This window comes from Chanodichthys erythropterus, chromosome 24 (assembly GCF_024489055.1).
Source record: "Chanodichthys erythropterus isolate Z2021 chromosome 24, ASM2448905v1, whole genome shotgun sequence".
Taxonomy (NCBI): Eukaryota; Metazoa; Chordata; class Actinopteri; order Cypriniformes; family Xenocyprididae; genus Chanodichthys; species Chanodichthys erythropterus.
Window position 1 is genome coordinate 31,550,544 of NC_090244.1, and position 16,159 is coordinate 31,566,702.

Consider the following 16,159-nt stretch of genomic DNA (forward strand, 5'->3'; position numbering starts at 1 on the left):
GCCGCCATTATCAGCAATATCTGACTCAACACCTTTGGAGTTTTTTATTGCAGGGGCTGGTGAGGATTAGGTAGACCTAAACAATACACTTCTGTTTTTTGCGGCTCAAAATTACCAATCCTGATGGGACTGATATCGCAGATGGGGACCCGGTCGGTCTTATCAATTACCCTGGGGCTACAATATTTACACAAGTGGATGTGTCACTTGGTGATCGCCTTATATCACAGAGTTCTAGCACATATCCTTATCGTTGCATAATAGATTGTCTTACCAATTATGGCAAAGACACCCTTGAAACAAATTTCTCAGCAGGGCTCTTTTACAAAGACACTGCGGGGCATATGGACGTAGCAGACCCTGCTGGGGAAAATCGTGGCCTGACAAAGAGATCAGCATTTACTAATGCTAGTAATGTGGTTGAACTGCTTTCTCCTATCCATAGTGATATATTCTTTCAATCCAAACTTCTAATACATTCTTTGGACATCCGAGTTCGTTTGACCAGAGGTAAAGATGAGTTCTGTTTAATGAGGAACAATGCCACAGCGTATAAATTAAACATTTTGTCTGCATCGCTGTTTGTGAAAAAAGTGTCCGTGTCGCCAGCTGTGAGGTTGGGTCACGCACAAGCGCTGCTTACAACAACCGCCAAATATCCGATTGAACGCGTCTGTATGAAGACGTTCTCAGTACCGGCAGGATCACGTGTCTGCAATCAAGAAAATCTGTTCTTAGGGATGCTACCAAAATCTATGGTTATAGCGATGGTTGATGCATTTACAGGATCATATAATAAAAATCCATTTACATTTAAAAACTATGATTTAGAATTTCTAGCTGTTTATGTGGATGGTCAACAGTACCCTGCAAAACCTTTGCAACCTGAATATGAAAACGGTTCTGCAGTGCGCGAGTTTTACCAGTTAGCATTGGCTTCCGGACATCTTAAAACCAGCCTCTGTCTTTTGATAGGGAGGAATTTTTGCATGGTTATACACTGTACGCATTTAACTTTACACCGGACGAGGAGTGCATTCAGCATGTATCACTTATCAAGAGTGGAAATATTAGACCGTTTTAGACTACCTCTACCCCGTACCGTCACATTATTAATTTATTCTGTCTTTGACAGTCTAATTGAAGTTTCAAATCGGCGACAGGTTCTGGTTGATTATTATTAGCACATAAGTAATGAACACTGCAGGAAAGTTTATCCATGATAGAAGTGAGTTGCACAGTGTTCATTTTCTTGGCGTGATCCCATGTGATTATCTACCAAAAACGGCTCTAAGGAAACTACCAGTATCAGTTATTATAAACACAGATATATCTGGACTTCCGGGCCAGCATTGGCTAGCCATCTACATCAACGAAGATGGCGTTGGATGTTTTTTTGACAGCTTTGGCAACAAGCCGGAGCATCCTCTTTTTCCATCATTTATCAAAATTTTTTTAACTCGGAATTCTAAGGAGGTCCAACACTCGACTGTCCAAGTCCAAAATTACTCATCAGATACATGTGGACAGCACTGTGTATTCTTCCTCTACAACATGGCAAAAGGGTTTGATTATGATTATGTGTTGAAATTGTATACTGGTGATTGTATTAAAAACGACAAAATGGTGTCAGCATTTGTGAAAAAAATAAAGCAAACCCCATGTAATGAAAATGCATTAATGTGTTCAGTGTGTAGAAACAGGTGATATGTTTATGTCCCATGCTTGATTTCTTTTAATAAAACATTCAAACTATTTTAAAAATTCATGCATAGGCTCTTTTATTATTGTATTATTGAGTTGATGGTGTACTCGTATGCACTTTCTGTTTTTTACTCTTCTTAGATGAAACAGTCACAGTCTGTGCCGTTTTGGTTTTGAAAGAGTTAATTGCACGTCTGACCTGTTGATTTGGTACCATAGAGTGTGGTAAATTTAAACCGGCAAAAGCTTCCAAAAACTCATTCCACCCATCCGGTCTCCGCTCATCAGCAATCTTATGTGGTGCTGTAATGCTTTTAATTAAATTAAGCATATGGGAACCAGGGATTGTTACTCCTTTAAATACAAACTCACAGTGTCAGTCCATGAAGAAACACCTTTAGATTTAGACATTTTTTCTAAAATGTAGCGAATATTTTTCACACGCCTCTGTGGTACATTTTTTAAAATCTCTTCTGAAACATTATCTAAAACACCAAACGGTTCACTAACTGTTGTTGGTGGGTCTTCTTTTTCATCATGTTCGGGCTGTGGAAAACTCAGCGTTAATGCTACAGACTCCCTATCCCCTTGTTTAGCTACTGTTAAAAATCTTTGCAAAACAACTGTAGATTTTAGCTTTTTCATAGGGATTCAGATCGGACCTTTGCAGAATGTTTTTTATAGTAATGTCCAAATCATTTTCCACGAACTGACGTATAGACTCACGTGTGTTAGAGGGTTTCAACATATCCAGCTGGTGTTGTGGAACGAAAAACATCTTCTCAGCATAATCCATTGTCAGATCTTATTTAGAGGTAACCAAGCTTGTTATGAAGGGGATCGCGATGCTTAAAAGTGGTAATAAAAATCCCCCTTTTTGGTTGATTAACCGTGTTTTCCTTTTAACACCAACCTTCTTATCTGCAACAATTTTAATATCAGATCTTCTTCTCTTCAGTCTCTGATATTGTTGTGGTGTGAGCGGAATATTGCCGTGAAGAACATTAAGAGCAACCTCACACAATGCCACTACGAGCTCGTCTGCAGCGGACTCTAAAATAACCCGTCTTTGTTTAGGTGTTGCTTTTAATAACAGCTTTAAAAGCGGAAGGTTCCTTAAAAGTCTTGCAGACATTTTTTTATTTATTTATTTTTTAACAAACAGCAGGGTCAGTGCTTTTTTTTCTTTTTCTGAATGTATACAACAGGATGTTTTGAGAGTAAACTCGTTCTGAGACGATACTGGTCTGGGGTTGCTGCTTTAAAGTCAACCAAAAGGTATCCGTAAGGAACACTGGTAGCATCGTGATAACAATCCATAAAAAATTGGGTGTTTCTAGGATACATCTGCCGTGCTAACACATTAATTTGGGTATTGTCTGGGGTTTTTAAACAACACCAAATAACTTGTGTTTAAATTGATGGTTCTACTGGATTTTCCTTTACAAAAGAGATTCTGAATTAAGTACAAGCAACTCATATTTCTGTGATGCACATAATTTGTGAATAAACGTTCAATCTCGACGTTGTTACATGCATCATTCATAACATCATCAAGGATTAAAAGGGCAGCTTTATTGGGAGGGAACAGCTGATCATCGTTCAAGCTCTGTGGTATTCCTTCAATAAATTTGATATCATACAATCTTGATAATTCATCATACAATGGCTGCCAACAGTCGTATATTATCACGATATTCTCAATCTTTCTAGAAATCACACTGTTAGCATTTTCTAATAACATTTTTACAAAAAACGTTTTGCCAGAGTTGGAAGGTCCACATAATACACAAGCAAATGGAAATTGTAATCTGAAATCAAAACCATCGGTGTCTCGCACACCATGGTGACCAAAAACGTTGTCAGTAGCCATATGGTAGAGTGGTGAAGTCTGGACACAGTACGCGTTTGTTGTAAACTACCTTGAATTTCTTGCCAACTGACTTGTTTTGAAGAGTGAATTTCTTTTTGTTCCTTACAATACCATCAGCTCGTGCAAGAATATAGTTATCACGCCCCACCCCCCGAACATACTGTTCGACAAGTCCGATCAAAGAGTCTAGCCTAATGACCTCGGAGTTTACAGCGTTTAGTGTGATGCCTTTGGCTTTCATACACACCTTACCCTTAGCTGTGCTATATCCATAACTTTTCGGGCCGCTTGAACAGAATTCCACTATGTGATCGTTATCACCAACCTCGTCAGTGAGATTGCCAAGGTACGGCCCTAGCGGAGGTTCATATTCACCATCTTTAGATGTGAATATCACAGAATCAGTGTCGCAATAAAGCACCCTATCACCCAGCCTATCCATAAGATCATAAAGTTCTAACCGTGCATGGGCTGTTGTAAAAGCGCCAAGAAAGACATTGATGTCACGGGTCTGACATCCTTTCCCATCTGCGTAAGCCCGCTGAACAAGTGCAACAGTGTCTGACACAAATGAGAAATGTTTGATGTCATATTCTGTGTTAAAAATGTGTCGGGCGAACTGTTCAGGGTCTGTAATTAATTCAGATGTCGGAAGAGATTCTTTCATTGAGAAGCGACCCCAAAGCGAGTTCAGCAGGAGTTTCATTATTGATCTGCGTGCCGCGTTAAACTCGATTTTGTCCGGATTCAATTTAACGTCCTCTTTCTCAAAGTAGTCTCTGATGTAAGACTCCTTGTCTGCATCGGTAACGACGTCTTTTGGATACCCTGAACTCTCCTGTTTGAACTGTAAAAATGTCTTAACATAATCGCAAAATAACGTGTCAGATCGTTGCGGGAAATGCCAGACCTCTTGAATTTGAGATACCACATACCCCTTCTCGACAGCTTTTAAAAGCTCGATACTAACCCAGCAACCGTGAATGGCTCTTTCTTCATCACTGTGAACACATGGCTGAGTCTGGTTCTGCTGTTCAGCACACGTTCTACAGAGAGGAAAAAGGAGCTTTCCGGAGCTTCTGAACGGTAGTACGGGGTGAAGCAATTTTCTCGGCGGGATGACGGTAGCTTTTATTAGCCCATAATAATCTTCAAGGTTTTGAAAATCCTTGTGGATTATTTGTGGATGGCCTACGGGGTAGGTTTTTCGTGCCTGCACATAGGGATATAATGACGTAAAATCAAAATAACGAATAAATTCGCCATCTGCAGCTTTGTGGTATAGCTTTAACGCATTCGTTCGACCACCATACAGAGCATCGCGGGGTTTCAATCTTTCAGGGCGGTTGTATGTGGACATGAATTCTATAACAGCGTCGTCACTCTGTTTAGCGAACTCCCATTCACACTGCCAAATCCGTTTGGTCTGAAGATTGTATGCGCGCTCTAAAATTTCAAACTTGTCGTCACACTGCCTTCGGAGTACGGAATAAGGCAATTTTGTCAAAGGGTTTATATCGGCGGGGTTATGACAGCGTTCGCATCCATGAAAAAAACAACCGAGAAATTCGAATGCTTTTTTTGTGGTGCCATCATCATGGAATCCGTCCACATAGTATTTTCCAATCGAAACTTCACCACCATTTAGTGCTTGTTGGATATCTATGGAGCGTGATTTTTGGATGTATTCAAGCCATTCAATTGAGACATTTGAATACGTCTTGTTCTGATTGGTATACGCATCGTTTCGGGTCAGAGCTACCGTGTCTTTTGGGATGTAATGTGTCTTATACACAGCCATACATGTCGACGCCAATGTTGTGTAATTAAAAGGGTCTAAGCCCGCGCACAATAAAAATTCTTCGCGGTACTTCATGCAAGCCTCCCTGAGCAAAACATCGTTTTTACCATAGATTGCCAATTCTTTTTTAAAATCAAATGTTTTGTCAGACATGGTATTGTACCACTCATCAAACGTTGCCCTCTCCTGATTCTACATTGTTGTCGGGGTAAGGGCCTACGTAATTGTCATTTTCAACACGGTTAAAGTGGTGTGGGAAATAGCCCTTCTCAGCATTATTCAGATTAAATGCAGCAGATGTTTTTGCCAATCGCATTGGTATGAAAGAGTAGCTGTCGATAAACCGCTGCTTGTATGCCTCATCAAACATCAAGATTAGACGACAGCCTCGCATCGTAATTTTCGGCGCAATCCCCATTCTAGTGAAGTATTCCAAAAGAATAAAATTGTCAAAGCCTGATGCATTATGCGCAATCCATGTGTAATTACTATAATGAGGGCGTCTAAACTTTATAATGAGATGAACCACACAATCGGGCCCTTCAGACACAAACTCCTCACCATCAAACGTGATAGCACACACAAAATTGGGTGTGTGCTGATTATTTTGATAACGCGTCTCGAAATCATAAAATATGTAGCGATCATTCGGTTTCTCCGGCTTAACTGGTTGAATGAAGCATTGATGTTCACCAACAGTGACCAAACTCTCACTACAGTGAGCGCAACGATCTGCAGTGCAATTATGGGGTTTGGGATTTGTACCACTGACGTGATAACGCCTATTACATTTTCGGCAATATTTGGTAACGTCGCACTGTTGCATGCCAGCAGGTGTTTTTTTATGCATGTCAAAACAATAGTCAGATTTGCAATACCGTAAACAGTCGGCGCAATGTTTTGGTTCTTTGGGGTACTTGTGACAATCGGGTGCATTACAGACATCACAAACGTACTGACATCTGTGATCTCTTCTACACGTGAAACCCTTGTAGCAAAAACCACACACGTACGGCGTGCCAATAAACGCGCGCAGATTTTTTATCATAAAATAATGAGTGTCACAGTTTTAGGATGTGGATCATCTGTGTTTGCATACTTCACCAAATCCCCTGTGTCTGACCTGTAGAACACCACTATTTTAATATTCAACAAGCGTTCAAACTGCACAATATCTTTCAGAGCGATTTTGTGATGATCAGCATATCCGGCGGAATTTTGTATCGTTGACGCTACTGACTCAAGCTCCATGTGTGGTTTCTGGGGATTTAGGAAATGAGCCAAACAGATTGCGAAACAAAGATTGTTAGAAATATTTGTGGGACAAAACAGATTGAGTCTGTTTTTACCAATCACCTCATTATGTGCTAGATCACGCACCTTTCTATAAACACCGCCGTGTTTGCTTCTTGCTATCGACACTTTTAAATTCATCCTCTCATCGAACTGTACGTTAGCATTGCTTTGCATTATTTTTTCAAACTGATTTATAAATAAATCTAATGCATCATCATCATTACCAGCCACGACTGTGTTAACATCTGATATCAGGCTTGGACCACCAAACTATCACCACCGCCTAATAATATGGAAAATGCCATTATTTCACCAAGTGTGTTGTGTAAAAACACAGTGTAGTCTGCTAAATCTGTAGAAGATATTTCCCTCAGATTTAGTAGTCTATGGATCTCCAAACCATTGAAGCGTCTGCGCGGTAGCACACTGTACCCATCCACATTACCACCCTCTCTTATCAAAGTTTGTATAACGTCATGTGATAGACCCATGTTGGGTGCGTCAAGATTAAGAGTGCGTTGTGACTGGGTACCAGTGTTACCACCTGACTGGTGTGGAAATTGTGCGATTTTCAAAATCTGGGTCATTTTGATCAAATTGTACAAAATCAGAATTTGGTTCTGGATCAGTTTGTTCAAATCCAATATCTGGGTAATTTTGTTCAAATTGTACAAGATCATAATTTGGTTCTGGTACAAATTGTTGTGGGGGTGTTTCTGCCAACCCACCAATACGCAGGAAGTTTTCAAATTGTTCAAAATTACAGTCTGGTTCTTGTTCTCTATGTGGTGTTGTGTAGTTTAATAACTCCTGCAACCTATCTGTTGTATATACAGGTCTATTAGCCTCCTCCTCAATAGCCCGAAATAATGCAAAGCATCTGTGTCATAGTACAGTTCGACGGGGTCCATACGACCATCGTCTTGTCTAAACCGTCCTACCACACCTCGACCACAATCATCTGGATCCCGACAACGTTTTGGCATTTTAAACAATTTTTTTCTTTTTTATTTATTTAAAAAAATAAAATAAAATAAAAAACGTCGTTTGTACACTTAAAACACAACGGTCCTAAACAACCACTCTAAATTACACACTGTTTTTGACATTAATCGTTTTAAAAGAAACAAAAACAAAATTACACATCAAGTCAAGTCAAGTCAAATTTATTTATATAGCGCTTTTACAATTGGTAATTGTTTCAAAGCAGCTTTACATATTAGAAGCACAGAAAAAAAAGGGAAGTGGTTAAAACTGTACAAACAAGCGTGGTAATATGTAACATATACAAGATGGTGCTACATTAAGCCAATGTCGGCTGACTTCCAGGGGTGGAAAAAACCCCCTAGGAGAAAAACCCAGCGTGCTAGCACTGGGAAAAAAGTCCTAGGAGGGAAAAAACCCCTTGGAAGATAAATATATGTAAATGTATATGGAGATCAAAATCTGAATTGTACATTTTTATTATAGAGATTAAAAATCGATTATATATAAATATATGTAAGCGGATACGGGGATTAAAAATCTGAATTATAGATGCAGCCAGAATTGGATCTTTAGGCCCATTGTCTCCTGGGCTACGTTGTAGTCAGGTCCAGACGCAGGTTCTCCATCTGATCTGGATACGGCCTGGATCCAGCACCCGGCAAACCTCAGGATAAGTAGAGAGACAGATATTAGCGTAGATGCCATTCTTATTCTGATGTACAGGTATATCTAGTGTTATAGGAAATGTTCTCGGTTCCAGCCGACCTAATTATTGCAGCGTAACAATCCTTTAACGGATTTGAAAAATGTTAATGTATTGATAATGTGTTATGTGTATACAAGAGCAAAGAGATGTGTTTTTAGTCTAGATTTAAACTGACAGAGTGTGTCTGCTTCCCGAACAATGCTAGGAAGGTTGTTCCAGAGTTTAGGTGCTAAATAGGAAAAGGATCTGCCGCCTTCAGTTGATTTTGATATTCTGGGTATTATCAACTGGCCTGAATTCTGAGATCGCAATAAACGTGAAGGACTATAATGCATTAAGAGCTCACTTAGGTACTGGGGAGCTAAACCATTTAGAGCTTTATAAGTAAGTAGCAAGATTTTAAAATCTATACGATGTTTAATAGGGAGCCAATGTAATGTTGACAGAACTGGGCTAATATGGTCATACTTTCTGGTTCTAGTAAGAACTCTAGCTGCCGCATTTTGGACCAACTGTAGTTTGTTTAAAAGCCGAGCAGAACAACCACCCAGTAGAGCGTTACAATAATCTAGTCTTGAGGTCATGAATGCATGAACCAACTGTTCCGCATTTGTCATTGAGAGCATATGTCGTAATTTAGACATATTTTTTAGATGGAAGAAGGCGGTTTTACAGATACTAGAAACATGACTTTCAAATGAAAGATTGGTATCAAAGAGCACACCCAGGTTCCTAACTGAGGACGAAGGTTTAATGGAGCACCTGTCAAGTGTTAGAGAGTATTCAAGGTTTTTTCGTGAGGAAGTTTTTGGTCCAAAGATGAGGATATCAGTTTTTTCTGAATTTAATAATAAGAAATTTCTTGTCATCCAGTTTTTAATGTCAGCTATGCATTCTGTTAGTTTTGTGAATTTGTAGGTTTCGTCAGGGCGCGAGGAAATATAGAGCTGAGTATCGTCAGCGTAGCAGTGAAAACTAACACCATGCTTCCTAATTATCTCTCCTAAGGGCAGCATGTACAGAGTGAAAAGCAACGGTCCTAATACTGAGCCTTGTGGTACCCCATATTTAACCTGTGATCGATACGACATCTCTTCATTAACTACTACACACTGATAACGGTCAGATAAGTATGATTTGAACCATGTCAAAGCAATTCCACTAATGCCAATATAGTTTTCAAGTCTTTTTAAAAGAATGTTATGATCGATAGTGTCAAAAGCAGCACTGAGATCTAATAACACTAATAGAGAAATACAGCCACGATCGGATGATAAGAGTAGATCGTTTGTAACTCTAACGAGAGCAGTCTCAGTACTATGGTTTGGTCTAAATCCTGACTGGAAATCCTCACAGATTCCATTTCTTTCTAAAAAGGAACACAGTTGTGTTGAAACTGCCTTTTCTAGTATCTTTGACAGAATTGATGTAAAAAGTAATTACAACTCACCCATAACGCTTTTTAAGAGTGATGACAACCTGCCTCAACACATCTGTTGTCAGGCCTTGATCACGGACCACTTGACGGACCACGCCGTTGTTTAAGCGATGCTCTGCTATGGATTGTTTAATCCAAATACCTTGCTCTTGTTGTCGCTGTGAAAGGGCTGTAAAGTGTCTTTCGAAAGCAAGAAGTTCAGTCCTGATTGTGTCCTGTATAATTTTCCTGCGCTGTTCCTCCAAGGCAAGCAATACAGACTTGACTGTATCCTGTATTATTTTCGTACGCTGCTCCTCCAAGGTAAGCAATACAGACTTGACAGTGTCCTGTATAAGGGTGTTTATGAATTGATTGTCTATATTCAGATGTGACTCCCGTATGAAAGCCTCCTGATTTGAAGTTAGTTCCTCAGGGTCTGATTCCACCACGACTGCCACGTTTTCATCAGATGGAACATGCGGTTGCGTTTCTTTAGGCAACACAGTGAATTCACAGGCATCCCACGATTCTAACAGACCATCACCCCAGTTCTGGACATCATCTACATCTGGGACCACGTTGTCATCAGCATTCACTGTTAAGAAGAAGAAGAAAGTATATTATTTATTATATTGTGTGTGTGTATGTGTGTGTGTGTGTGTGTAATGCTAACAAGCATCGATAGATAGGGTCGATGTTTAGAAACTATTTGCTCATACTAAACACACATACAGGTTACCATTACAAACAGTTTAAACAGAAAATCAACACAGCATTGTTTTATTCATATACTTGACTATCTAACGATTTCACACACTTACCAACTATTGCTCCAAATGATTGTCTTGGTCTCTTACGATCCGGCGTCTGTGGAATACACTCGGTGTCTCTCACAATCAACCGGAGGTTTTGCTTTTGTCCAGTTACCCATGACGTTTTTTACGTTTGAGGCGGTTTTTCGACGTTATCCCACTGCAGCCAGGTTTCTCTGTATCACCCCTACACTGCGGCGTATCGATACTTTTTACAAGGTTCGATAATCCTTCTGGAATACATATAATAAAAAGCTGTTAAAACAAAAACAAAAAACAAAACATAACGTATATAGTAGATAACGAAATATTACAACACTTACTGAGTGGCTGGATGCACACACGTTTTGATGACGTACTCGCAGGATTCGTTCCTCCTGATAACAAATTTGAAAAAAAAAAAAAAATCACATTATACATTTGCATTATACATTTACACCATCGCTAAACTACGGAAGCCCTGAAATAACTCGTTATTTCAACATAAGTCATTATAACGACATAATATCTCGTTATTTCAACATAATAAGTCGTTAAAACGACATAATATCTCGTTATTTCAACATAAGTCGTTATAACGACATAATATCTCGTTATTTCAAGATATTAAGTCGTTATAACGACATATTATCTCGTTATTTCAACATAAGTCGTTATAACGACATAATATCTCGTTATTTCAACATAATAACTCTTCATTATCTATCAAGTATGATAAAGGAGGTATACTTATTAACGTCCCCAGTGGCGCAACGCTAAAGTATTGGACCGCCAGTCTAGCTTTTACTGCGATCGCCGCGGTTTCGAATCCGCCTTTTGCCGAGTTCGTTCTTCTCTAGTTTCACATCACATATCAAAAAAGGCATTTATTTTCAATAGAAATTAAAACAATGTTATAAAAGTGCAAATAACCTGCCTAACGAGTGTTTAATAACATTAAACGTATTTATTGGGCAGGGTTAGCAGCATGTTCGATATTACCCACTAGAGGGCAGAATAACACAGGAAATCAATTAAAGAATGCAATAGTTATGTTGAACTACTGTTACAATTTGGTGCTCCAAAATCCCAGAGGTTTATCATGGGAATTTGCATTCATCCCAGGCTAACCTTTATTGAGGTTAAATTTATTAGACCATAGTAAATAAAACAATTTACAGTACAAATGTCAGGGGTGTCAAACTTACAGCCCGGTGTCCAATCTGATTTGAACTATAATAAAACATAGAGATGCACTAGTCCAGGGGCCAAAAACGTTTTTAAGCGGGGGTGTTTTTATTATTATTCTGAGCTTGCAAACAAACTGTTGTGTAATATTTTCTAAAGATATAAAAATCAAAATAGGTGCTAATATATTGAAATAATAGGACACGGAGTATCTATTTACAGTAAGTGCAAATAGCGTCCCTTGTTGACAAACACTCTTTACAGTATAGCTCCAGTGTCTGGTTGGGCCACTGAAGTTTAAAAAGGGACAGTTGTAATTCGATGTATTCAGTGGCGTAACAATAACATGTAGGGTTTCAGATTTTGGCTTTTACAGCGGTCGCTGCGGGGTCAAATCAGCATTTTGCCGAGCTCACCCAATAATAGAGCTCACTCCTATTTTCTCATAATATACATTTTCAATAAAATGACAATAATGTTCAAAAAGTGGAAATAAAATGTGAACAAGTGTTTAATAATATTAAAAGTGTTCATTGAGTATGGGGTTGGTGGAAAGTGGAGGGGTTTTATTCTCCCAATAATGCAGCATCCATTTAATAATTTTAATAAATATAATCACTCTATAAGATATTATTGCATCCTGTACAAAAATACTGAGGTACAAATAGTATGTATCTGCCAATACTAGCCTACAGCATCTAAATACTATTTACACTTCTTGCAAAGAACTGATTGGCTTTTACATGGTGTCAATAGAATATATCGCTATTTCACCTAGTATAAATAGCATATCGTGAAAATGCTGCTATTGTCATTTAGTATAAATAGGATGTATCGGTATTTTCACTTAGTGTAAATAGCATCTACAGTAGGGGTGTCAAACTCATTTTAGTTTGAGGGACGGACTGGAAAGAAATGAACCATATGCGGGCCGAATTACCTTCTTCTTATAATAACCTTATGCGCAGAGAGTTGCATTAATATTAAACATATGAACAACAAATTAATTTGCAAGAAAACTGCATTGTTTTTTTTTGTTTTTATACAGTGAAAAGACTATTCGATTTTTATGATTATTTACTATTTTGATTTATCATGGCCAATTTCAATTTTTATAAGAAGCAAAACGTCTGATTCTGATACTGGTTGCAGTTTTTTTTTTTAAAGCAAATTTATTTGTTGTTTATTTTTTCACAGGCCAAACTTGCCTTAAACAAATATATCTTTGATATTTGAGGCAAACACTGGCATTTGGATATTAGAGGCATTTTTTATCATAGTCAAAGATGTTATGCACATGAGCATGAGCAGTTGTTTTTAATTTAAATTACATACATGCTTACATACTTTGTAAATACACAGATGAAATTTTGGGAAAATATTACAAAGCAGTTTGTTTGCAAGCCCAGAATAATAATAAAAAAAACCCCCGCTTAAAAACGTTTTTGGCCCCTGGACTAGTGCATCTCTATGTTTTATTATAGTTCAAATCAGATTGGACACCGGGCTGTAAGTTTGACACCCCTGACATTTGCACTGTAAATTGTTTTATTTACTATGGTCTAATAAATTTAACCTCAATAAAGGTTAGCCTGGGATGAACGCAAATTCCCATGATAAACCTCTGGGATTTTGGAGCACCAAATTGTAACAGTAGTTCAACATAACTATTGCATTCTTTAATTGATTTCCTGTGTTATTCTGCCCTCTAGTGGGTAATATCGAACATGCTGCTAACCCTGCCCAATAAATACGTTTAATGTTATTAAACACTCGTTAGGCAGGTTATTTGCACTTTTATAACATTGTTTTAATTTCTATTGAAAATAAATGCCTTTTTTGATATGTGATGTGAAACTAGAGAAGAACGAACTCGGCAAAAGGCGGATTCGAAACCGCGGCGATCGCAGTAAAAGCTAGACTGGTGGTCCAATACTTTAGCGTTGCGCCACTGGGGACATTAATAAGTATACCTCCTTTATCATACTTGATAGATAATGAAGAGTTATTATGTTGAAATAACGACTTATTATGTTGAAATAACGAGATATTATGTCGTTATAACGACTTATGTTGAAATAACGAGATATTATGTCGTTATAACGACTTATTATGTTGAAATAACGAGATAACATTTCGATTTTTTTTTTTTCTCCCTACCAAGTTTTTTTTTTTTTTTTTTCACCATGCGGTTCAGGGATTCCGTACTAAACAGCATACAAGTGTCTAGATATAAGAGCAAACACGCATTGTTCAGGCAGAATGTAAATCCACCAAAGACATTTTATATGACTTATGGTTTACAAACACTCACCCAGCTCCGGGTTGTTTGTGCTGCCTCGCGATGGCGGCTGATTTGTCGAGGAGCTAGTTTCAGGTTTAGGATCTCCTGTTAACAATGTTAAAAATATACACATTATGTAAAATACGATACAGCATGTATACGATTCGTGTGAATTTAAGAACAACAAGCGTTCGTTCAGACAGAATGTAAATCCACCAAAGGCATTTTATGTGGCGTATGGTTTACAAACACTCACCCAGCTCCGGATTGTTCGACCTGCCTCGCGAAGGCGGCTGATTTGTTGTAGATCTGAGTCCGTTTTTCGGCCCTCCTGGTAAAATAATTAAATATATAAATAAAAAATAAAAGACGAATGCATGAATAAATAAAACATATTGTATAACGACGATTACACTAGACGTGCGGTGTTCTGCATGTAACGTAAAATTATACATACCACTGGCTTGATTGAGAAATTGAATTTGTTCAACAAGATCATCAAGATTTCCACACGCATTGTCCGCATCACCTGAAGCGTAGAGATCCTGTTTAAGTAACGTAATAGTTCCGTGACTCACGGACACAAATAAACTTTTTTTTTCTTAATAATAATAATAATAATAACGATAAGCATACTCACCGTTGAATAAAGCAGCCATCTTCACAGTAAAACACTCGAACGTCCCGATAACAGTGAATGAAATAGTTTGTTTGAGATCGAAGATTGTCTGATACACACGATGCTTGGATACATACTGATGAAAAACTGGACGGCTTTATACAGAGACCTCAAAACGTAAATAGCCGGTACAGCCCACAACATCATTAACATATATAAAACTTCACCCAATCACCCCAATAAATGGGTCGTCACCCTCAGGCGTCACGTAGACTACGCATAATCACCCAGTATGATAGACCCCCTACCCCACCCTATCGACCATTAATGTCCCATACAGGCTTCTAAAACACCAGGCCACTTATTTTAATGGTCATACCTTTTGTTTTGTTGGGATGATTGTCTACCTGAATGTCACGATCCAAATATTTTGACTCAATTAACATATACTCTATTGAACCCCATTACTGTTCCTGGTGAGGTGTCAGCATAACACAAACTAGGCTTGGGTATCTTTTAAGGCAACCCGCAATCAAAGAAATGAACGATCGCAGACATCACACCTTTGCCCATCAGACTGGAAGGAGCCAGGAGACGAGGAAGGAATAAACCATAAAATATCATTGCTGGGTGGGAGAAGTCAAAAGTCTCCCCCTGTTTTGATCTGTTTTTAACACGTACAGACAACAGCTTGGGAAGTCATACAGCCACTGGTATAGGAAGTCACATAGCCACGTCACAATGTAACACCATGGGGCATATATTACCTGACACATGTCCTGACATCTGACAACTGTCAGTCTGAGAATTATGAGGATGTAATAAATCATGTGCATAAGTCATAAATCATTCAAAAGTGACACAAGGTATATGTTAACACTACTATCAAGGATGAATAAAATGGATCAAAAGTGTCAGTAAAGACATTTCTAATGTTAAAAAAGATGATATTTCAAATAAACGGTTCTTTTGAACTTTCTATTTATCAAAGAATCCTGAAAAAAAATATTGTACACAAATATTTTGTACAATTGTATACAATAAATGTTTCTTGAGCAGCAAATTGGCATATTAGAATGATTTCTGAAGGATCATGTGACACTGAAGACTGGAGTAATAATGCTGAAAATTCAGCTTTGATCACAGGAATAAATAATATTTTGAAATATTTTAAAATAGAAAACAGTTATTTTAAATTGTAATAACATTTCACAATACTACTGCTTTTACTGTGCCGTTTTTACTTTTTACTGTACTCTGCATTAATTGCAGCCTTGGTAAGCAGACGAAACGTCTTTTAAAAACATTACAAATCTTACCAATCCCAAATTTTTGAGTGGTATTATACATACAAAGTAACTAGTAACTAGCTACTTGAGTAGTTTTTCATTGGATACTTTTTTACTCTTACTTGAGGAACTATTAAGAAGATTATTACTTTAACTTTTACTTTGAGTACTTGTACTTTTACTTGAGTACAGTTTTTGGAT

General features: G+C 38.0%; 1 protein-coding gene across 1 annotated transcript in view; it reads left to right on the forward strand.

Annotated features, from left to right (window-relative positions):
• The window catches only part of LOC137015309 (uncharacterized), a 289,835-nt gene extending 280,383 nt beyond the window's left edge, over window positions 1-9,452 (forward strand). The window contains exon 2 of the mRNA XM_067380187.1: window positions 9,376-9,452. The gene's annotated coding sequence lies outside the window, so the exon portion shown is untranslated. The remainder of the gene's footprint in view (window positions 1-9,375) is intronic.
• Window positions 9,453-16,159: the final 6,707 nt, after the last annotated feature.